We start from the raw sequence: 26,700 nt of genomic DNA, 5'->3' as shown, positions 1-26,700 counted from the left end.
AAAATGTTTCTTAGTGAAGTTTAATAATTATAAATTTACTAATTCGCGATTCTAGATCCTCATCGTTATGTATTTAAATTACCATTCAAAACAGCAGTATTTTTTTGCAATATTCTTTTCTGTTACATATAAACTAACTCTTGTTATTAGTTTAGACAGCAGTGGAGTAGCTAACATAAATATTTCTTCTATTACATCAACTCGCACATGTACTCCTAAGAATAATACAAGGGGAATGGAAACGTTCAATACGCATTGACATATAATTACTAACCGACACGCAACCTTTAACCTATACACATTAGTAACATTAACAGCGGCGAGTAAAAGCCTCGGACGTAGCCTAGTTATAGTTACATGCGGTTTAGAGCCGGAGGCGTTTGTAGCCACCCTTCAAGCGCAGCTACGCAGGTAGTGAGGGGCCGATAGCCGTTCCTGAGAATGTGCCCCAGGCCGAAATATTCCTAGAAATTCGATGGGTTCATTCCCGAATAAATTCATATTGGATCCTTTTCTTCTTCATGTCAAAGGATAGATAGTACCGGCTATCCAATGAAATAAAGCTAGTAAATACTACCTACTGTTGTATTGTCGGTACAAAAGAGCAGTTTTTTTTTAACAAATCGGAATGTTGTATTTCTACCGAACGATATTTTAGTATCAATTCCACCTAAAACTTTCGTGAGATAACGGGTGCTGTTAAAGCTCCTCGTTATGTAGCAAAACATGTTGAGCAATGTTTGTCTTAAAAATATATGAATGACCCTTTACAATACATCTAAATACCCAATATTTTTAGAAATAAGTAGTGTCCGTGTAAAGACTTAGAAACTAAAAACAGGTGATTATATTCCTTCAGGAATATACTCGTAACCTTGTCACGTCACTAATACGCAGGTACCCGCTACTAACTCTAATTAAACTACGGCTTCTCTGTATCTAATAATGAGAATGGCTACTGGCAACTCGTGTTTAAAGGCATAATACTTATATGAAATTATTATTATTATAAGATTTATAAATTAAACGATGTTAGTCTCTGTTCCAATGAAAACCAATGACAGACCTGATTTTATAAAATGTTACATTTCGGAGCAAAATTTAAAATGCAATGACCAAGTTTAAAGGAAAATTTAAAAGTCAATATTCGGATGCAATTTTTTGTAATTTTTGATATTAAGTCCCCGGCAAGCTCGGCCGAATTTCACCTTCGCATACAAACGGAGTTTCGTTCTTATTTTAAAACCGTCTGTTGAATTGTAATGAAATTTTGCACATGCAATGAAATAAGTTATATCTAAGTCTATAATTAGGTTATATAGCTCTCGTATATAAAACAAACGAAATAGTGCAAAAACAAGTATTGTATGAAAAACTTTAATTCACTGTATTTTTCTTTACTTTGGTATCTGAAGCTACATAAACTAATTACAGACCTAGATATACCTTATCCTATTGTAAATACAAAGTTTCAATCTAGCTAGTCGTTTTAAAATGAGAGCGTACTTAACTACGTTTGTATGGAGAACCGAGCTTGCCCGGGACTTAAACTGGAGTAGAAGCTGCGCACCGCATTTTACTGTTGCTTTACACACTGTAAAAACTTGTGCAAGACCGACAAAATTCCGAGTCCCGAATCCGACTTCTGTGCTCAAACATTTTTGCAAACAACATAATTTATTCTATGATCTGATAAGTAAAAATGTTACGAAATTTGTATCCGGAAGTAAGAATATTTAAATTGTTTAAAAATAAACAATCACATTTTTATTTACATTTAGGTGTATTAATTAAATTTCGGTATGTATTAAATTAATGATTTATTTATTGCTTTGATTTTTATGATATATTATATTATAATTTGTAGTGGATTTGGATCGGATGTATGTACAGGTTGATTTATGAGAATCGTGAGACGTGAGCAGTACCAACCCTACAAAATCAATAAATGATATTAGAACGTTTATCATCGTATTTAAGTAAATGACGCATTGTTCCTGTTTTTTTCTTTAACTTTTTGTTAGTTAAGTAAAAGTTTAATTATCTATAATCATGGTCACCCAACATCACCTTGATTATTAAAAAAGTAAATTGTCACACTCACACTTGAGTGAGATACGATTTTTCAAAAGTAACTAGACTAAAATGACATTCTGTTCTGATTTACACTTGTCACGGATAAAGTGGTAATATGACGGAAGTATTCTAATTGTATGATGACCAATTGACCACGCATTTCGTGAATAAATAAACCTATTTGTTTTCAACACAAAAATAACCTTAATCACATCAATACTTGTACGAAACAGTAGCCTATAGGCTATAATTTACTGAATCCTGCTCACGTCTCCTGAATCAACCTTTCACATATAATAGATATAATCTAATGATATAAACACGATTTGTCCGTAAAAAAATCTAAGGTAAAATTATAATTCAATCTACTTTATTTTTTATATTATTCATTTCAAAAATACAAACACAAACTGGAAATTTAGATAAATGTATTTGAAAAGATTGATTCGATACGTGTTCCGAGTCGCAACTCAATTTGTCGTAGACGCTCGTTGAGATGCGACGTGTCGATTTTGTTTGCGTTCGTGGTCTGAATTTAATTATTACATTACACCTGGATTTAGGCGGAAAGCGTTTTGATTAAACGTCAAATATTTAGATGGAATTGAACGGCCGCTTCTCCATTACAAATGTTGTACCCATTTTCCTTAGGTTGACTGTTCCTTTGTTTGACTTTTTACGTTTTTTTTTCATTTTTATAAGTTAGAAGAGAAAAACCAATTGCGAACAAGTTTTTAAAAAATTCTAACTTTTATACTTATGAATTAAATTACGGAAAAAATCAACGGAAGGGACGTCAAAGTGGTTAATTATACATAAAACCGTGTATGGTTAATTATACATAAAACCGTTTAAAAATATTATTACTTATGTTAATATCAAGAGAGGAAAATGGACACTGTTTGTACCTATGGAAAAGCGGTTGCTCACTATTCTTAGCAACCAATAGGTAAATTATGATTTTAGTTTTATTCAAACACATTATTGTCCAACTTACATTGTTACATATAAATGATGTAAGTCATGCGTGCATTTCTCGCGTACTTGTCCGTACATGTATTGGCGCGAGCTATGTCATTTTGATGTCACAATGTAATTTGTAATTGGTCTCAAGGTCACAGAATGGAAAACTTTAAAACCCGTGTACTGGAAATCAAATTGACTCTAGTTTAAAGTTGAATTTATATCAAGCCTATACAATACAACACAATACAATACAATACTATATAATACATTACAATACAATACAATACAATACAATACAATACAATACAATACAATACAATACAATACAATACAATATAATACAATACAATACAATACTATTCAATACAATACAATACAATACTCTTTATTGCACACCTCATATAGTTTACATTAAATGTACAGTAACATAAGGATAGAGGTAACAACAGGCGGTCTTATCGGTTAAGAGCGATTATCTCATAATCGAATAATCTTTTAACCGTTCATCTAATATTGTATTTTCCGTGAACACGTCTATACCTACATGTCATTGTACCCTTCTACGTTTCTCACTACACGATTTTCCTTAAGAATAGGTTCGAAGAAAAGGGCGTGAACGTGTTAACTTTTCTTCTATTGTGCTAATTCAATTACCTTTTTATCTTTTGTATATAAGTAGGTAAACAATTCGATATCAGTATTTGTTTTAGACATTAGTGATGAATGAAAAATAATTAGTAGGTATTTAGTAAAATATTATTAACTTAAAATTGTTCCAGACGACGTCGATTCAGTCAAGTACAGTCAAATAATTTAATTTCCAACCCATTTTGTACTTTGTCACAGTGAGAATAGTATGAGGTCTCAAGCGACTTTCATATTGATTCTCAAGGTATGAAATGGTACTGAAATTTAATTATTTGATTGTACAATAGGGACATTTATTGTTTTTTCGTATGTATATCATACCACAGTCTCTTACGCTGCGTACTACGTAGGCGAACAACACGCGAACGCGAAGCGAAGCGATGCGGCGCGCGGTGGTTCAATCCCTTGATACCTATAGAAGTGTCCAACGTGGGCGGTCTCGTTGCGAACGCGAACGCCCTGGGCCCGCCTCACCGCATTCGCGTTCGCGAGTATTCGCCTACGTAAGACGCAGCGTTACACGTATTTTTGGTGTCATTGTAAAACATTCTTCATGTGCCATGTTCTAGTGTCACGTAACTCAAGAATAAATAATAGTATAGGATTGGAACCCAAGACATCTAGCTTTGTAGGTAGGGTCACTACCGGTTATTTAGGCTAGGAGGAGACCGTTACTTATCTGTGATTAAAAGATATCGCATCGCATTATATTACCTTGCAAGACAAGTTGTAAGGATCTTCATAAAGTTTATTTTAATTTAGTCATGCTTATTAACTTTCTTTTTGCCAACTATTAAAACAGTGACCGTGAAAGTAATTTCACTAATTAACGCATAATAGCACCGCAAACCAACGTTCTCGGCAAGGCCAAAGAATCCCGAGAGAAGGCCCGCATTGGGTAACACAAATTGCTAACGTTTACTGCCCTTTAATTGTGCCTGTCTAAATACAGGGAGTGGCCTGTGAGTAACGCAAAAACTAACGTTCTAACTTCTTTACAATATTTAGTATTTACCATAGTGCATAAGCAATACGAGTCTCTACTCTCTAAACTTACGAGTATTTCACAACACGTCGGTTTCCTCGTGTTTACGCATACATGTCATTTACTATTCGAGGCTGAGCTGTCAATAGTTCAAACCCGATAAGTGAGTATGTATGTGTGCAAAATTGGCTTGTTATGAAGTCATAGTTTTTACATGACTGCCCAAAAAAAGGGAGTGCATTGTGTCTAACGCGACTCATGTTTGTCAAATCTGTGGTTTTATCAGGATATCGACACTGTGATTCTACATTCTGCAAAACGATACTGCACAACAACTTAGTATCAAGCAAGCTTACTAGTGGGACAATGTGTCTATCGAGAATAATTCAATAGATTGATAGGTCAACGGGCACTGGACTAAAAACCCTTTCCTTGTTTTCTACGTTTTAATAACATAAACTTCAATACTAATAGTCAATACTAGCGACGCGCCCCGGTTTCGTTACACAAAACCGTAACAAATTATACACCTAGACCTTTCTTAAGAATCACTCTATTGATAGGTGAACAATGCATGAAAATCCGTTCAGTAGTTTTTGAGTTTATCGTGAACATACATAAACACAGACAGGCGCGGCGTGCGACTTTGTTTTGTAAGGTGTAGTGATAGTTAATAATACAGGCATAGGTATTCTTTATACTTCATTTTATATAGACTTGTAAAGAATAGAACCAAGTGATTACTTTGCCATGTAATTATTCGCTTTGTTATAAGCCACACCTTTTCTACATATACTTACTTATACGAGCGTCTAAAAAATAACAAAGCCTCATTCGTAATTCGAGTGTTGTTGCCATAGCAACCCTTTCAAATTAGCAACTTTGTAACTTTTGTTGTAAAGTTGCTAATTGGCATCATGCGGCCTCTTCTCAAAATTTGCAAGTCATAAGAGTACAGTCAGCAGCAGAAGTAGCAGAACGTGTGATATTTTCAAAATAAACTACACACGCTCTCAATACTCAAGTTGTTTTAAACTACACAGTGTTATTAGGCTGGCGTCCGGTTTTTCATTCAATAAGTCAATTTTAGTCCATCCTTTTTTCCACTAACAGCCTAGCACATTTTTAATTCCATTAACTACTTCGACTTACTTTGATTTGGTCAAGTTATGTTCTAATGTATGGGGAAAACAAACAAATTATAGCCAGCATTAAATGAACGTAAGTATGATACCTTTGGGTATGGTGCTTAAGTACACTAGCGCCCCTTTCCTACCCCTGACGCACCCCCCCCCCCTCCCCCCTTAGCATGAAATATGTCCCGGTTGACTTTTTTTTAATTAATTTTTGAGAAAAGTATTAGGAAAAAAATGTCAAGGTAAGAAATAATTCTTAATAAATTTAAACAAAAAAGGTTACATGCAACTTTTTGGTAAGACTTACCACATTCATGTATTAACTTATTGAAGTTCAATATAACATAGTACGTGATAGTACTCATAGAAATCGTATGGGGAAAACCAGCTTGTTTAACGGTTAAATTTTAAGTTAAGGTTAATTTCATTTAGCTATAACATGAATATGGCGCATCATATCAAAAAAATGAATATGACCTTTTTTGTTAAGAATTACATAAGGATTATTTCTTTCCTTAACACTTTTTTCCTATACTTTATATTTTCCCCAAAAAATAAAAAATAAACCTCAACCGGGACATATTTCATGTTTAAAGGGGGGTTGCATCAAGAGGAGGGAATGGGACGCTAGTGTGCGTAAAGCACCATACCCAAAGGTATCACTAAATACATTCATTTCAAGCCGGCTATAATTTATTTTTCAAAAAACACAATTTGACCGAACCATAAATATCCGGAACATATTTAGAAGTGCAAGCGATTGTTCCGTGTATAGGGGAAAGTTGTTTTAGACAACGTGGTAAAAAACTTCTTCTTTTTAAAACTAATTCTAAATATATGAAAACAGCGTCAAAATGTAGGTATAATCTAATTATATAATAGGCACAGCGCTTGTCGGCTAAAGTGAAATATAATTAATTCCAGTCACTTTCACGCAAAATATTTTTCTTGTACCTGACATTATGACTTAATTAAAATCTAGGTAGGTTAAAATTATTCTATATACTTAATAATAAGTAAAAAGTAATTATAACGGCCGTGCTTGTCGACGTCACCATCCCCCATGATGAGAATCTCGTGAAGGCCGAGAAGAACAAGTCCAGCAAGTACCTACTTGGCTCACGAGATAACCGCCATGTGGGATGTTGACTCGACGATCTAGGAAATAGTTCCTACCTAGCCGTTTGGTACCTAGTCGTGTCAGCACTACACACACATCAATGATATCACACAATTTTCCCGCAACCAACATTTTGCCCCTTATACTTATACTTAACAAGTACTTGCTATGTTGTATTACGTACGAAATATTTAATATGTACATTGGTACATAAGTTATACGTCGTGATGCATACATTTACGAACAATCTTAAAATACCTTGTGATGTCCCAATCTGTATTGGTCTAGATTCTTCTGGTGATTACAGTCAAAAACTTAAAAAATCTTTATTTTTATGATATTTATGACATATTTATTTGTAAAATAATATTTTGCTAAAATCAATTATACAATAACGACGATAACTGGCGAGAAAATAAGTAAAACGTTAAACTTAATCCATCTTCTCACGACACATATGATTGATGGATTACCCGCCTATTGACGATGGCAATAGGTAAGTACCTATAGCGACATAATGACTAAAGAAAAGTTAGTAGTAAGGTTGTCCAGAACGAATCGCCAATAGCCATAAGGCCGCCTGCTGATATTTTGAATGTTTCTGTTTTTGTCTTTCTTTTGTGGAGCAATTAATACAATACATATTTGTTTTACAAGGGGGCAAAGTTTTTGTTCAACTCCTAGCGAGTCGGTTCGAAAAGTTTAATCTTGAGCGTTACGAGGGTTTCAAGGCACGAGGGTTTCAAGGCACGAGGGTTAACAAACTTTGCTACCGAGTTGTTTCACCACACCAACGCGAAGAAAATACTAACTGTATAACATTACACATCAAATCCAAATGAACGAGTCCGAGTTAGAGGTTACATTGGGAATTAATTGTATCGAGCGAAGTGTCATAATTCGTGTATCGGAAGCTATGTTATTAAAGATAATATAGTCAAGAACTACATATATTTTTTCCACGTCTACGAATATGAAAAATGAAAATGAAAATGAAAAAATGTTTATTGGTTCCTTACAAGTAGTTTACAGCATGGGACGGGATCTTCTTTTAAGCATTAGATATGCTTGTGACAGAAAACCCCGCTCTTCCGAAATCGCTAGGGTATAAACCATTATGTTTGTGTCTTTAAATCTAGTATATAACACTTAAATCTAAAACTAAAACTAAATACTTCTTTTATACTAAAAAGTAGCATGATGGTTACAATTTTTTTTTCTATATATACGTCTACGAATATCATCGCCTCTTAGAAAAACATGATCATATAAGGAGATTTTTCGCCTTCTGGCTCAGGGAACCGCCTTAAAACGATAGTGGACATCCGCTTCTCCATATAAACGTATTAGTCCCTATTTTCCTCCCTGAATTTTGACATTATGAAAAATATTTTTTAAATATTTATTTTTATACGATTTATTAACCACAGATATGCCCCTTTGTTACACTCTTTTGAAGAATAAATAGAGCCTTAACCTTAGGCCTTAACAAGTTGTGATGAAAAGAATATTTTTACTAACTATTATAGTTACCTATATATTTACTAATTATTATAATTAACTATTATAGTATAATACCTACCTTATGTTATGCGTATATTAAAATTAACAGTGGTGTAGTTTTCATTTGCCTCCCGAGTGCGCTGGGGCCGCCGTTAGCGTTTCAAGTTACACAATAGCACAGCCCCTGACGCGGTCCATAAGATTAATAATTTACATGTGACACGCATTCAGTTCATTCATAACGTATTAGGCTCGGCTTCCCCGTAGCGACTACTGCCGTTTATCATACCAACCCACAAGAAGCCGATAGTATCCTTTAAACTTAGAATAAATTTAAAAATGGAAAAATTGCTGCTTTGGGCGGAGCGCTGGAGTGTCGATCCGGAGGCCGTGAGTTCAGGTCTCGCTCAAGGAAGTAATTTTTCCACTTTTAAATTTATTCTATGCTTAATAGCATCGTTCGCAGACATTTCTGCTTGTTAAAATTTTTATTTAATTATCCTTTAACCACTCAATTAACCAGTTATTTTTACGATTGGTAGTTGTCAGCCAACAATCTTATTGTCATATTGGCTTTAGTCCCTTGGTTCAACGTAGCTATGTTTAACAATGTACGATACAGTTGAGGAATGAAAATTATATATATATATATATATATATATTTATTCCATTAACAATACAAGATTGTGTTATATTATTACCTAGTGAAATCTCTTCCTTCCACTGATATGCCTATAAAGAAGCGCCTACGTGTAGTCAGTTGTAATGACGAAAGAACAATGATTAAATTAAACTATTCATGTCCAATTCGGTGAATGTTTGTTTTTAATCAGCGATACATATTACACTATAGTCGGCGCAACGTAACGACCAATATTTGACAGTTATGAATTGAACCTATATAATATATGAAGCTAAGGCTTCACCTGTGTCGAAACGTCGGCATAAAGGTAAACAAAAATTCGCCATAAACCCGGTTATAATTCATACCAAAGATAGATATAACTCCGTAATAGATGGATACAGTCTAAGGAAAAAACGTGCCTCGATAATCACGAAAATTTTATTCTCGATCAGATGGCGCCACTAGCTTTGGGCTACTCGCGTATAGAGGGCGTTGACGGTTACGTTTGTTATTTATAATTTTAAAGCATACCAGTGAAAGAACATGGATCAAAATCATATAGAAATAATTAATGCAAATAATAAAATCATTATCCATATTTAAATACATTTTAACGTATTTTTATAAATCTTCAGTTTTAGTTTTAAAGTATGTCGATAGATGGCAGTGAATTTACAGTGGTTACAAAATTTACTATGACAGTACCGCTCTATCTTATTATATCCTTTTTGTTCAAACTAATATTATAAATGCGAAAGTCTGTCTTTAAGTCTGTGTGTTACCTCTTCACGCTTAAACCGCTGAACCGATTTAGTTGAAATTTGGCATAGAGATAGTTGGAGACCCGGGGAAGGCCATATGATAATTTTTATCTCGGAAATCTTCCCTAAAGAGTGAAAAGGGGGGTGAAATTGAGAGATTTAATGAATTGCCTAATAATTGATGTTAAGGAATTGCATTGATATTCGCAATGAGATCGCCTACGTAGGACAATTCTATAGGTATCAAAGGATTGATTCACCCGAAATGTCAAAATTTAAGTTTAGTATTTCTCGCATGTTGCAAAAAAAGTAATTGTGTGGTTTTATGAAACCACGATGCAAGTAAACCTTCTTTTCGGATTGTTGGTATTTAACTTATTATGTTGGCTATTAAAATCGCGTTTTTAATCTTAACCTAATGAATTATCTTACAGAAGCTCGCCCTACGCCAATTTAATTCAGCTACTCAACACGGAATGGCGCTGTAATTTAATTATTAATTAATAACACTTACTTATCATACGCGAGTCAAAGACTAAAGATACCTCACACGCTTGCGAGAAGCCAATCGTTGGGAATATTGTTTGACGGAATCATGACGTCCGTGACGCTCAAAAACAAAAAAGTCGTATGTGACTGTAAAATGATATGACTATTTGCCATTCACCGTAGAATTTGACAGATAAATAGTTTGACGTATTTTTACCGTAGTTTAAGGTTAGGTTAACTAACCTTAAAATTTTGTATGAAATTACAAGCAAATATCAGCCTTCGTGAATTAAGTATCGATACTTAGTCCGATAATGATGCTTATTTTAAAGACTATGGAACTTTAAGTAAGTACTAGAAATAAAGTACAATTTTACTAATGCACTAACTATGTGATGCTACATGCTAATAGACAGATCAAAAAAATTGGGACGATAGAATAAAACTTTCACATTTATTAATGTGAATGTGCTGTTGCATATATATTTTATACAAAAACGTATTTTAAAAGAATAGAATTGATGAATTTGCCTTTCTGAGCTAAATAATCTCAACCCTCATTATAAATAATTGTCCCTGACGGAACCCTCATATTGTGGAGTTAGGTTTTCTTAATTAACTTTTCACTAATTGCGACGGGAAGAAATATTTTGGGAGAATCCTGAAATAAGATTTATTGTTGATATCATTTTATAATTTCTGACACGAGCTTGAATTTTTTGGTTAATGAACTGCGATTTAGTTTGCAAATTTAGTTACTTATCGCAGAGTACAGTCAGCAGCAGAACTTGCTAAGCGGGCGAGGTGTTCGAAATGATCTTGACACGCTCTTGACATTCTCTTAATAATAAAGTCGCGTCAAGATCATTTTGAATACCTCGCCCGCTTAGCAACGTCTGCTGCTGATTGTACCAAACACGAAAATATAATATGTTGTCATATTTTATACACAATAAAATTGTCAACTCACATTTATATTTACAATTAGTTTAATATAAAGTTATATGTGAAGCATGTGTGTATTGTGTATGTAGAGATGGCCAAAGTGGTCATACATATCGTAACAGAGCTTTGTTTCCATATAAATTACGAGGTGTTCCGATATATTTGGTTACTTCTGCCGTCACTATCTATTACATGCTGACCATAAATAAAAAGTTATAATTGGAAGCGTTTTATTAACTCCTACAAAATGAACTTTGGCTAAAAATAAGTATACAAGACAGTATTTAGGATGGACGCTAATCCCGATAGTATCGCATAAAGCATTTAAATTTTAAAAGATCATTCTCAATACTGACGATTAATCGTCGCCAGCGCACGTGCCAGTGCTGTCAGGTATTTTTATTCTTTAACTCGTCACATCCGCTTAACCAATTAAAAAATATTTGCACACAAGCATCAGACATACGTAAATTTACTTGTTTTCCCGGTGACCAAAAAGAAAAATATTAAACACTTACTTACTACAAAATATACGTACTTAGTCAGAATGTCATAATTTCATAGAAGTTTGACGTTGAAAATAACACTTGCACGTCTGTGCTATAAAAATCACTGCAGTTATCTTGGTCTGAATCTACTAAGTTAGTATTTATTAAGTGGTTACCAAATACCGATAGTACCTAAAAAAGCATAATTCACTAATACTGACCACATAATTTAAAAACTACGAATAGTACATGTGATTAATATTTAAAAATACATTGCTATATCGAGAATATCGCGATTAATTTGTTGTTAATTTTTTTTAAATTTCTGTTAAACCCTTTGTTTACATTGTGCACTCGTTACATAACGGTAGTTATCGCTCGGCCAACAATTTATCTCGGGCCTTGGCGCGTAGTGACAATGAACGCGACGCAGCGCTAAATATATTCGGCGACCCACCTGCGGCCGGGATTCAAACTGCTACAGGACACACATACACAGTAGGTTTTGGAGACAAATATAAAATATATAGATGACAAATTAATGTTGACGAAACATGTATATCGGGATTATCAGGAACATTTTTACATCATTATACATTTTTAGTAGTTACTAAAGTGTGTACTTTAGTAGTGTGTTCTTGAGCAAAAAAAATGAATAATTCTTACAATTTCTATGTTAAGTGTGTACTTTGTATATGTATATAGGTAGGTAAATGATAGCAATTGCGATTCAATCTGAAAACATAAAAAAAGTCTGAGAAGAAAAACTGAGAGGAAGTTCCTCTCGTTTCTTTGCCAATGCAAATATGTACTTGCTCAAGGTGGTGAAGCGAATGAAAAACTTCTTTATCAGTAACTGAAACGAACCGGGTTAATAATTTATTAGCCTAGACTAGAGTACGATAATTTTATAGAATATTAAACTTGATACTTATTTAACTGGGATTTTAATATAATAGTTGTTTGATGATCCCGTCTGTGAAGTTCACGGTCAAGAGTAGGATATAAAATATTTGTTCTTGAAGGAAAATTATATATCTATGATAAAATAATATCTTATTTTCAGGCTTATTTTAAAGAACGTGTCCTTGCAAGATTGGTCTATATGATCAAATTATAGTTTTACGATTACTGAAGGTTTGTGCTTATATTTTTAAAGGCATGTTTTATTAATAGATATTGGCTAAAGAATATATAGGTGGGTTATTAATAAAATGTATTAGATAAAACAAATCCTTTTGAATCACAACGTACGAGTTCACCTCATTTTTTATATTTAGTTGGCCTGTTGTCTAATCCACTCATCGCTCAGCTGTTAGGGACTTCCTCAAAGTCCGACCTTAGATACAATTACTACTATACTACTACTATTATTACTATTAACTGATTTTTCAAATATGAATCACGTAAAGTGAAATATTCCTTTGAATCACAACCTTCGAATAAATACGGTCAGTCTCTCAGCAAATCACCTCGTTATTTATAGTTGGCCTGCTGTCTAATCAGCTCATCGCTCAGCTGTTAGCGACTTCCTCAAAGTCCGACCTTTGAATTTTTATAAACGGTTTGCGGCCTTCCGGACACACGCGGCACGGCACTGGCGGAATTTCTACGAGTCGTTTTAAAATTAATACAAACAGTATTTCAATAAGTGTTTTTGAATGACATCTGAAGTCCACCGCTTACACATGCTTTTGTAAACATTTTATTTTTTCGTACTAATATCATAGGTAATAGATATTTTTGAATTTATTCGTCAAAGGGAATTTATGTTGCACTGATTGCTTGTTTTGTTTTATTATAAGAAGTCTTTATTATTCACAAGGACGGGACTTAATCGCGTGAAATAAGTTTTAAATTTACCTCCGACGTTTCGAGGACGGCGTTATCCGTCGTTGTGAATAATAATGAGTAAAAATCGTGAAAGCTTAAATCAATAAGAAGTCTTGTTCTATTTTGTGGAAACATTAATAATGTTCCTGATTAATGAATATGTTTAAATTAATACCGTCCAATTGTAACTAAACCTTTAACGTTTCCACAGTAGAACTTAATTTTTCTCAATCAATTCTGTATTAAATAGTACTTAGTCGGTGCAGCAGCTAACCCATAAGGTGTAAAATAATCTGCACAAGCTATTATTATCAATTTGAATACCCCGCCAGCTTAGCGACTTCTGTTGCTGACTGTTCAGTCAAGGGCATAAATATATATACATTCCCAAAGTTTCAAAAATATGTGTACGCTCTTACACCTTAGACAATAGTCCTGTTCACATATTTTTGGCCATTTGTCTGGATCGATATTTCTGCCTTCGACTGTACAACCGATAAGGACTCGTTTACCTAATTTTCTTACTGCTTTCACAAAATGAAAGGGTACTCTAGGATCCTCCCAGCGGACACATATATCCAGAGACAGCTCGGTAAGGTTCGTAGAGCTGTCATTTACATACTGGAGTAGTGCACCTGCGATTCACTTGGGAGAAAAAGTACGGAGCTTCTAAAGAAGGGAGTACGTTAATAGATTATACCCGTTCGCAACGTCCTTCTCGACTTTTGGAGAATAGTGCGACTATTTCATCAGTAACAGAGAGAATAGTACTTACTTAAAGATAAAAGGATTTTTTATTTGCTACTATAGCTGATAATAAGAAATACGAATAAATAATACATTGTTGAGTGACACAACAAGAAATAGTTGCGTGGTGAGGTTGAGACTACGAATATGGTCCGTTAATATTGATTGTACCTGTAATAAAATATATATTAGAAAATTCCTGTTTTTGAAAGTATTTTGTAATTTGTTTGAACGTGATAGTATTATTAAAGGGCCATTGTAAGTTGTATAAACACTACACCTTTATCAGATTATGTCTACTCAGAATCACGAGCTCTTTCGATCTTGATAGGTGAAGAAAAGTGTTCTGAGATTTTTATTTACATTCCGTTACAATTTTTATAGACTTTGTAGGACGGTAATGTAATGAAAGAAACTGAAAATGTATGGCAATTTTGGACAATTTTTTTTCTCCTAGTAAGATCGAAGGAGCTCGTGATTCTGAGTAGTAATAACAAAAAATCCCATTAAGACTGTAGTGTGAAACTTTAAAAAAATTGCTAAAAAACAATATTTAGGGGAGACAGGGACAAGACGGGATATCTAAGGGAAAAACTACCATATAAGGCAAATTTTACTGTTTAATGAAATAACTTTTACATGTATCGCAACATCAGTAAGTTAGCTCTTATAAAATCAGCTTCTTTTACTATCTAAATCACTTAGTTTTCGGTAATTAGGAAAATCAATACAGAACATAAAAATCACATCTTGCCCCATAGCTCGGGGCATAATGGAAAATCGCAACGGACAAAAACAGCACATGTTTCTGTTTAGTCTCATCTTTCTATTTTGTCCTGTCCCGAGGTTCATCTTGCCCCGGTCTTCCCTATTGTAGCCTTTCAGTTATTCATAATGAAATTTGAGATCCCATGGCAAAAACGTTACTTTATGACACAATATTTGTAATATTAAGCGGCGAGAACAAATAATATTAAATTTGTCAATAAGTTGCGATATATCCTCATTGGTACTAAATGGTTCATACTCGTTTTAAAAATATTTATTTAGAAATTAAAAAAGTATCTAATGCAAACTGGACATTATCAGAAATATGAAAACAGAAATAAAACGAAGGACATAATAATATTGTCTAATAATATGTATTATCTACTAATATTTATTATGGTAGCAGACATAAAGTTATATTATCTGCTCGAATAGCTAAATTATAGTTGGATACACTGACAGTCTGACACGTCGTACTAAAAGGAATAGTCTACGTTGTCTGGTTCCACGTCATTACTTTAAATTCACAGAGGTAGGTACACTATTTATTTAAGACACCGAACTCCGTCGCATAATTAGAAAGTCAAACGTCTAATAAGTAGGTACTATTTCAGCAATTAATGAATTTAAAAAAATACTTTGTTATTTTTAGGGTTCCGTACCTAAAGGGTAAAAACGGGTCCCTATTACTAAGACTCCACTGTCCTACTGTCTGTCACTAGCCTGTATCTCATGAAACGTGATAGCTAGACAGTTGAAATTTTTACAGATTGTGTATTTCTGTTTCCGCTATAAAAACAAGTAATAAAAGTATGGAACCCTCGGTGGGCTAGTCCGACTCGCACTTTTTTTTAATTTACTTATAAAAATCTAATCATAAATAGGTATTCATTACATTTTGTACCATAAGGCACGTTTTGAAGGCAATTTCCTGGATTATTTTATAAAACCTCAAAATGTTCAATAAGATATACGACTCCTACATTTACAGTCACCGTCAGATATATCGGAGCAGCCAAGGTGCTCTAAAATATCTGAACACGCACTCTAACCCCTTGACAATAGAGCCGTGTTCAGATATTTTTGAGCGCCTCGGCCGCTCCGATATATCTGATAGCGACTGTACAACGCATGTTGGCAAAAGTATTTATTTATTTTTCCTACATTCCGTTGATCGCATGCGTTCAACGCTGCGTTTATCGCATAAAACAACCGCGCGCTTTAGTCACACATCTTTCCATTTGCCCCTCATTCTTTGCTTTCCACAATTGCTTTCTATTGCACTTTATTCCACAGCAATCACAAATTGCACTCTCGTGTGGCTTACTCTTCGTTCTCATGATTGACCGATCTTAGAGAAGCAAAAATATATGTTCTATAGATAAATATAAAACAGAGGCGGCAGCCATTTACGCTAAGCCTTATTCATAAATTAGGCTCAAAAGTAACGTTAAAAAATTGGCCAATAGCATGTCGGGCAATGCTCAGTGTAGGGTTTCGTAGTTACCATTATGTCAGAATAGGCAAAAGGAAGTATAGCGTGCTCGACGCAGACGGGTCGCACATGACCGCCGCCTGCCTCCGTAGGTTGACCTCAGGATGACAGGCACGGGGACGCCTGCCATCCTTCACACACGAGGTCCCTGAGAGGGCGACCGTACTGGGTACGGTCCATAAGGAAACGAGGCCATAAAGGGCCTCCGGAGGCGGCGGTCCGCAAACACGGACTGGTACTGGTGGTGCTGTAGAAGTAAAGCGCGAGCGTTCCTACAGCCCACCGCTACAGCACAATGGCGGCAGACGGGGGGGTTGTTTAGTGGGTAGACTTGGGGCCCCATTAGCCCAAAACAAGGAGTCCCACATAACCACTCTGGTTCGTCCCCGTGCCCGAGTGGTATGCGTAATTGCATTTTTCCCATCCTAAACAAAAAAAAAAGGCAAAAGGAAGTATACTTTTGCAGCGCTTTGTAATACGTCTCTTTACTAAGAAGAGAAAACTTTTTGCAATAAATCTAAAACGGCTGGACCGATTATATTCGCTATAGTTTTCATTGAAAGTATTTATTAAGCTCATATTAAATCACATTTACAAACGGGTCTATCGCGAATTTATTTTGTTACCTTTATTTACCGACGTTTCGACACAGGTTTCACTAGTCGTACTGGTCTGGTCTGGTGGTAGGTTTGTAAATGTGATTTATTATGTGTTCAAACCGCGAAAGTTTTAAATGTTATATTTATTAAGCTTTTGTTTAACGATTTGTTTCATATTATTTGGACTCATGGTTCAAAAGTTAGAGCGGGGGGATACATATTTTTTTTCGGAGCGAAATAATCACAATCAAAAAATTATTCTTGGAGACCTGTAGTATTCAACGATATCCCACACTATTGAGTTAAAGCAAAAAAAAAAAAACAAAATCAATTTTGTATGGGGTGCCCTAAAAAAATATTTTTTTAGATTTTATTTTATGACTTTTTCGGATTGGTTGATTTATATATCCATGCCAAATTACAGCTTTCTAGCACTAACGATCACGGAGCAAAGCCTCGGACAGACAGACGGACGGATAATATATGGCGAAACTATAAGGGTTAATAGTTGACTATGGAACCCTACAAAGTGGAATATAAATGCTTTGCTAGCAGTTTTGTGTTTCCAAGGGACCAATTTTTTCTTGAACTTGTAAATAATCTATGGCATAACATTACTGAAGACGCAAATACATAGTTTATCGCCGCAAGGAACACAATTCAACACGTTCCTCTGAGTACTATTGAGTCCACCTTTTTGAGCAAGCACTCAACAACTAGATCATTCAGTAAATAAACTATGAGCCTTGGACTTCGCGTAATGCCCGACCCGTGGTAAATATTTTATTTTAGGATGTATGTACGTATGTTCTGTTAATACGAGCGTTTTCTAGGAGGTCACGTATTCATGGGGACATTTTTTTACGTTTGTTTGGGATTCTTCTCTTTACGATACTCTTATAATGTTATTTAAAGCAATGTCAATTTATTGGTTTCATTTAATATTGGAAGGTTTAGGATAAAGATTTTTATCCGCTACGCTGTTGCTTTTGCCGGCTATAAATGTAATTTAGTTGTTTGCATCTCATAATCTATTTTTCCTTCAATTTCAGACAACTCTGCTTTGCAATATAATTGCCTGGTAACGGCATTATGTTCGGTATTTTTACATTTTTGTATTTTGTGTAGGTATTATTACACAGTTTCAGTTTAAATAAATACTTAAAGATACTTAAATTAATTACCAAAAATTAGCATGATTTGTACCTGTCTTTATCTAAAAAAAACGTTCATCTTGTCCTGAAGGATTTCTCACATTTGTAAACAACGTTCTTCAAAAATGATTGTCTACACTTTAATATTTACCAGAGAATAAAAATTTACAACATATAAAATAATATGTAGTATTTAAAACGCCATATGAGTTTTAAAACTACCGTACATGTTTATTTCTATTAACTTCACGTCGTGTCAACTATATGTGGGACTTATAATCACAATATATATAAATTCTCATAAACTTCGTCTTTTGACCGTCAAATTAACTTGCGCTGATTGCGGCTCAAAGCCGATCGGTGTCAAATTACACGCTCTGCGAAAATGTCACTTAAAACACACTCTACCCATCGTGTTTGATGAGAACAAGTGACCAAGCCCTCGGCACTCTGTGCAAAATCTTTGACACCCTGCCAAAATCCAAACACAAAACCAAAAGGGATTAACAACATATGAGCTGCGTATTCTTAAGAGCTTCTCTTTTTTAGGCGATGAAACAACTTAAGCAAATATACTCGTAAATACACTCTCACGGTAGTGACTTTGCGGTACGTATAAGATGGACTAAAGACTACTAATGGCTAGTAGGTTATTTATAAAAAAAAAATTGTCCCCTTATGTATTTATTTCGGTCACACCTATTTTGTGAATTCAAGAAGAATTATTTAGCACCGTATCGTAGAATACGTGTAGAATCGAATATGTAAACGACAGTAGTCAGAAGTTATAAATTTGTCAAAACGTATACTTGATGTCGCAAATAATGCTGCTTTTTAAAATTACGTACATAATCTTACTACAAACGTGTAGCAAAAACGTAGCCTCTTCAAAGTAATATAGTCAAGTAAAAACTTGTAGGTAATTCATAGTTTTGTCTGATGTTAAAATCATGTGAAATAATACTGCCGAAATGTAATTGGATAAATACTAATCCCGTACATGGTGCTCTACAATTCTACATATTAGTACGTAGTCCAAATGAGTCTATTGTAGGTTTGAAGTAGTGAATCAAGGTTAATTAAATATGATTAGTAACAAGTATAGGCACTCAGTGTTAATTAGTCTAGACATAATTAAATATTCGTGTATGTATTACAGGTATTCTGAAGAGAAATGTTTAATATTTAGCGTGAAATTAACTGCAAAGTCATATGTAGTTGAATAAAAGTAGTCAAACTCTAACTAAGTAAGTCATACCTGTTTTTCTACCGTTATAATCCTAAATAAATGGTATGATATATTTAAAAAAGTTTCGAAAGTTATTTTATTACTTGGTAACAATTTAGTGTAGATCATGAAAAGCCAAACATATTTTACGAATTTATAACTTTTCTTACTTTAATATTTTTTTAACCAGTTTTCCTACTAGGACCATTTTCAAAATTAAGACAACTTCAAGAATCTCATTAGTGCTTCATGTAGCAGCTGTTTTTAGGTAATTTGAAATATTATAATAATCCGTTTAATGAAATCAACTAAGTTTAAGACCGAAAAACCGAGAACCCTGATTGCAAATTGCTTTATTATAAATTATGAAATATTGCGAGGGCTATAAGAATATTATCATAAATTCATTATAAACCCATTTTTCGTAAGTTTACCACTGACTCTGTTATAATAATATGTAAATACTTTGAGTACCCCTGGGACATAAAGCAAATGACTGCAGGCGAGAGCAACTAGCATAAACATAAATATTTCATTTAGAAACACGAAATGAGTTTCGTTGCGACTATTACGTACCTTTGAGTTAGAGAGAGATAATTTATATTTAGTAAATAGACGTCAATTTGCATAGGTAAGTAATTAGCTCATAAATTATTGTTCAAACTCGAATGACAATTACTTGAACTACTACTTACTATATTTAAACCTCATTAAAAATGATTATTTTTATAATCGCCTAAAAAGGACTTTTACTTTAGTTTTATGTGTGGGACTACATCCTGACGTCTACTCATCGATTAAGCATGAATTTTGTACACTTATGAACGACCGGTAACATTTGAAACATAAGGTTCATCATTACATTAAACCTGCCATTTGTTTATCTTGATCGTCAACTTATTCAACGGCCGTTTTAGTAGGGATGTACCGACTAGTCGGGAAAGCCGACTATCCGGCTACATTTGTAGTCGGCGATTAGTCGGCGACTAGTCGGCCAAAATGGCCGATTAGTCGGCCTATTATTAGGTACAGAAAAATAGCACATAAACGAAATAAACAGCAAATATTGATCAAATGTTTAATACCCATTTTGCTCAAATTAATAAAATTATACTTTATACTTTTTATTCATATTATTATATTAAATTTTTGTGTAGGGAGTAGATAGATAGATTCATTATTTTTTATTTCAAATAAAAAGACAGTACTTTACAAAAAAGGATAAAACAAAATGCTTTCATTAAAATATCGTTAACTTAAAATTAAAACAGCAAAAACAACAATTTATGAAATAAAATATTAAAAGAAGAATATTAATAAATATCTGAACAATTGTCACACTCAAAAAATACTTATGTATACCTATACATAGCTAGGGAAAACTTTGGTATGTATCGTCGAAATACCTATCTAAAAAGTATGTATGTCGTCGCAGTCCGTACATTATTATGTAGTTGGTTACAATTGAAATAGTTCTATTACAGGACCATGTTTTTTTTTATTTCAATTATTTGAGCCATCTGTAATTAAGTTACCTTATAGCGCCTATTAAGATGATTAACCTCACATTCAAAGACGCGGGTTACTTAATGAAAGTATATTTTGCTCAAAATGCTCAAAAGGCAATTAGCTTCAAGAATTAGTCTGTGTTTGAAATAAATATTTTGTTATTTGGATAGTAAATTAAAATTTAAAAAAAATTTTTTAGGGTACATCCCCTACACGTAAAGTTGGAATGTAATTTTTTTTCGTCGCTTCAACCCTACAGTGTGGGATAGGTCTTTCGAAACGAATAGGGGTCTTCAACAATCATTTTTTGATAAAGTTAATATTTTTAAATTATTTTAAATAATCGATGGGTCCAAAAAATAATAATGATAAAATAAAAACAGGTCAATCTGTGTCGATGTTTCCATACAAAATGATACGTGCACAATGTTGTTAAGAGTATAAATATTTTATTTCAATGTAACTGTGACAAACTGGGCTGTTAAACGTCGTATTATCTTGTAATTGCATTTGACCCGAGTGAATTGCTTCTTTATTCCAGGGAATGTACGCTCCCTTGCGCAGCATAAATGTCGCGTAAGGCTCGTATTAAAGCTTAATTTGCCCAATTCACGGTACCTACCGTTAACATTATCAAATGAATAATATTGTCTTCGGTTACCGCGATAGTTACTCATGAAATAAAACTATGAAAACGGATTATATCGCGTATATTGAATTTATAATTCATCCCGACGTGACACCCGTTGACCACGAACGCTGTAAAGAGTTCGAAACGTCGGGATGAATTATAAATTCAATATACGCGATATAATCCGTTTTCATAGTTTTATTATCAAGTGAAATTACTTATGGTAAAATGTCGTTGAAACGCATTATATATTAAATAATACTATGAGATGTACCTAGGTAGTAGTCATATGGCAAAATTGATGACTTAAGGTTAGCGGTATGAGCGACTAGTAAAAAAATCCTATAAAAATAATAATAAGATAAGCATGCGGGTATGTGTTTATACACATATCCGCTTCACTTATTTCATCTTATTATTATTTTTATAGTATTTTTTTTAACCGGCATGAATTGTACGCTCCCTGTATATGACGTATGATTTAAATTTATATTTAAATCATACGTCATAATATACAGGGAGCGTACAATTCATGCCGGTTTAGTCATAATGACGTACTATATATAAACATGTTTTTAAATACGTAATGACAGATGAAGTCTATCAACGATCCATTGTAACGAACGCTATAGTTTTTACATTAGTTACTGAAATAAAAAATAAGTACTTTCTGACAGCAGGAGCAATAAACTTGTTTTTTATTTATAAAGGGGTAAAAGGATTGATTTTGGCACAATAATTTTGTAGCCTCCATGGCGACTTTGGTTAGCAAAGCATTAATGTTTCCAATTTTATTAAATTTAACTGAAATCTGTCGTTTCCGCACGCCTCCAATTTATTTACAATTAGGTATGACGTTGACGGTATGACAATGTCAGATAATAATGTTTTTTACTGTCCGTCTTATGTCTCAATATATGTCTACTTAAACAGAAGAGGTTGATTAGATAGTAGAAATTAATGATTAATCCTATTTTTCATATCAGTTATTACGGTAACGATAAATAAACGTACAACCTGAAATATGCTGTACGTAGCTTGACGTAATTTGTCTGTCATCGGCATGAATTGTACGCTCCCTGGTCATTTACAAAAAAGTGACCAAGACCTCCAATGCCCAGGGCTGGGATCGAACCAGCAGAACATCAGCAGGGGCATCTCTTCCAGTATAAATATAATTTGTATAGTCGTGTTTCTACTTAAAATAACACAAATCAAAATATTTTAATAAAATAATATAATTTTTTACTAAAATATTTTAATAAAATAATTTGATTTGTTTAATATGTCGAGGATATTACATAAAAATGGAGGGTGTGGCTGGCATATGCCAGCAAACACATAAAATACACATTTTCTTACAACTGCCAACGAAGGACCGCGCTCTTTTCTAAGAAAAAGTTATATTTATCTTGCTTTTAAACGCCTTACATAAATACACGATACAAGTACAAGTATTTGAAGACGGTTAGATATTTTCAGATGCCTAAATTTCGAGATAATAACAAGCCAAATTGAGTACTTTTTACTTACTTATACCTTTCAATTTAGCCAATCTAATATTGTTACTTAATTTAATGTAAATTTTGTAGAGAGTATCATTTCGTTCCATTTGGAGTTGAAACTCTAGGTCCATGGGGTCCCAGCGCGCATAAGTTGTTTGCAGAAATCGCGAAGCGTCTGGTTGACGTAACTGGTGACCGAAGAGCTGGCGGCTTTCTCGCACAACGTATCAGCATTGCGATACAGCGGGGAAATGCCGCCAGCATCCTTGGTACAATGCCTCAAGGGCCTATTTTAGATTTAAGCTAGTTATTAATTTCGTTTACGTAGTACCACTGTATATATCTTGTATGTAAATAAATGTATTTTACTTGGAGTCGCGGTAATTGGAAAAATTTAATGTTATTCAGAATTCAGAAAACAACAACAGCTCCCCACTTTCTAAAGGCAAAGGATAAGGCATCCGTGAAGGCAATCCCGCTACGTCGTAGACCTCGTAGAGGTTTGTAGCAAGATTCGTAGCAATGTGAAAACCTATTTCGATACTTTTGCAAATGAAACAAAGAAATATTACACAGGAGCCACATTCAAATTTTGAATTCCCAATTTGATTTGCTATTTGACTTTACTCGCAGTGTATCTGCCTTGTACTTCAAATGCACTATAATTATGGCAAATAAATATAAGTTTAGAATAGATGTTTATACATCAAATGCAGCTTCAGGACCCATATAGTTGTTCTTATAATAGGTTTCTGATTGATCTATAATAACAATCGACAAAAAAAATAAAACATATTATTTAAACGAAGTGTTTCATATTATCTATAGATTCTTTACGTTTAATACGATATTCGCATTTTGAAATTTGCGATGACATATTTTTGAAGCTTGATCTCATAAAAGCTTGCTCAATAAATGTTCTCTAAGTTTAAAGACAAGTGATAAATGACCGTATATGTGAAACTTATTATCTTGTTGAAGATTAAAATATTATTAGTAAGGCGCAAACGCAGCAGCAGACTTAATATTTTTTTAGAATTTTGCAAAATGCAGTATATTGTATTTAGAAACGTTTATTCGTTATTGAATTCAACAAAATAACATGTAAGTATATTGTTTGTGATTATCTAGTAAATAATAAACAAATATTGTTTTAAGTTGTAGATGTTTGTTCATTTAGAGTTTAGAATTAACATTCATTCTTCGCCTTGCACATGTTGAAATACTTATAACTACTCAGAAAACATGCAGGTTTGGTAACCTATTTTTTTTATAAATTTTCTATTCTAAAGTAAAGTAAGGTGGGATAAGACTATCACGTCCTGGGTAAGACTATCACTTGTATGGAATCCTCATACTGTTAGTCTTACCCCGAGCAAAATAAACTATGTAAGTGTGATCCCACCTTATCTTACACATTTTTATTGTTCTAGAATCTAAGCAACAGACATTAACGCCTACAAACCAAGATCATTGACCTCTGCAAAGGTAAATTCGTAACGATTTTAAAAATAAAATAAATCGACTCACCGTTTTCAGTATATAACACGCTAATACACAATCCACACAAATACACACACTATAGTCTATTGTTAAAGTTTAGAACTAGTTCCTAATGGCACACTTAATTTGTTTTTAACACATGAGATAAAACCACACACTAGGTATTTAAATTCTAGGTAATTCCACACGCACTATTACTATTATTTTATTTATGTTTAATGTCTTTGGTCACAATTTTTTTTTCTTAAAGGTCTCTATACCAGTTTAAGGGGATAAAGAAATGTCTAAAACCATTTATAAAACAGTGTAAATAGTTTTATAAATTCTGTGTATAGTTTTCAAAGGTTGCAAGTAGAAAGTTTCAGTCGCTTCTTGTGTATAAATAGGTTTTGGTAAAATGTTCCTTTGAGTTGCATGGTGAAGAAACAAAACAATGTCAAGCAGGATCAACGGCGAGGAGCATAGGATATATGTCAATAGTTAGTGAGCTGCGTGTTCCAAAGTCGGTAAAAGTTCTCTAAACTGACTTTAACAATCATTTTATTAAATCTCGCACAATTCGTCGACTCGTTCCGATATGGTTTTGATTTTAAGAGAAGTAGAAAGGTTCGAAATGTGGAGATATGCGTGTTCGTTTGGTCGATCGTAGTCCATGGGCGCGGTGCGCGGCGCGCGAGCGGCGAGCGCGGTGGTTGACGGAGGACTGAGGCCGAGCCAGCACAGAGCACCAACGCCGTCCGCCAACCTGCGTGCACACCAGCATGCAAACATACTATGCAATTACCATGGCCTGCCGTGACACGACACTTGTATCACAGTTAGCGTTACTAACCTAGTTACGTCAATCATAATTTCGGTTACAATGCGGTAGGTAACTAAAGCATATAATATATGGGTGCAACGCAAAAAGCGCCAATGTAGCCAATTAACTAATTTAAGCGATTGCAAATCAATTAAGCCTTTTAGCGCGCTGCTGTAAATTTTCGGCGTTGAAATTAAAGTGCTGACCCAATTGCCTGCGTATTGTCCAACTATTATCAAAATGTCAGTGTGTATACAAACTACAAAGTATGTTCCGGTTTATATGTTATCCGTTCTAAGCACGCCATAACACGCTTCAGTAAGAATGACCTAAATGAAATGACAATCGCTATTACTGTAAGTAATTGTCCTAAGGGCATTATTTTAACTTATTATTTACAAGACTAATCCATTAGGCAACACTTCTTAACACAAAGTGACAATAGGTACTTTTACATTAATGAACTAAGTAGTAGATTTTTACAACAAGGGCATAAAGCGATCCATATATATACGAAGGAATTTATTGGTCCGAGCGCAGCGAGGACCAATATAATCGAGGATAAAAATGGACATTTATGCCTGAGATACACTCTACTTTGCACTTGATTGTCAAATATACAAAAATATACAATATTGCAGGTTATTTTACCGTATTTATTCAAATACAGTTTCGAAATATAAAGTACCTATCTAAATTACAGTTTTGAAATTTGCTTCGGGACGGAAGAGAGAAGAATAATGAAAACTATTAGGTAAACAGGATAATAGAAGTAAGATTAATTTCTCATGAACTGTCTGGTTTTTAGGGTTCCGTACCCAAAGGGTAAAAACGGGACCCTATTACTAAGACTCCGCTGTCCGTCTGTCCGTCCGTCTGTCCATCTGTCCGTCCGTCTGTCTGTCACCAGGCTGTATCTCATGAACCGTGCGTAACAACAAATACTAAAAACAGAATAATATAAATATTTAAATGGGGCTCCCATACAACAAACGTGATTTTTTTGCTGTTTTTTGCGTGATGGTACGGAACCCTTCGTGCGCGAGTCCGACTCGCACTTAGCCGGTTTTTATTAAAAAATATGCTGACTATTAAGCCTTAAGTTGACATGTCGGTTATAACTATTGTTTCTCTACAAAAACATGCCTATAATGAATAGATGGACTCTCTCTAGTTTAGACTGG

At 34.0% G+C, this 26,700-nt stretch overlaps 1 protein-coding gene across 3 annotated transcripts in view; it reads right to left on the bottom strand.

Moving 5' to 3' along the window:
- Nucleotides 1-25,444, bottom strand: part of LOC134743081 (uncharacterized) — a 222,626-nt gene extending 197,182 nt beyond the window's left edge. The window contains exon 1 of one of the 3 annotated variants that reach the window (XM_063676391.1): nucleotides 24,742-25,444. The gene's annotated coding sequence lies outside the window, so the exon portion shown is untranslated. The remainder of the gene's footprint in view (nucleotides 1-24,741) is intronic. The other 2 variants (XM_063676390.1, XM_063676389.1) reach the window with 2 other exon arrangements.
- Between the last annotated feature and the right edge of the window lie 1,256 nt (nucleotides 25,445-26,700).

This window comes from Cydia strobilella, chromosome 7, assembly GCF_947568885.1.
Source record: "Cydia strobilella chromosome 7, ilCydStro3.1, whole genome shotgun sequence".
NCBI classification, from domain to species: Eukaryota; Metazoa; Arthropoda; class Insecta; order Lepidoptera; family Tortricidae; genus Cydia; species Cydia strobilella.
Note: the sequence above shows the minus strand (reverse complement) of the source record. Positions and strands in the feature narration are given on the sequence as shown.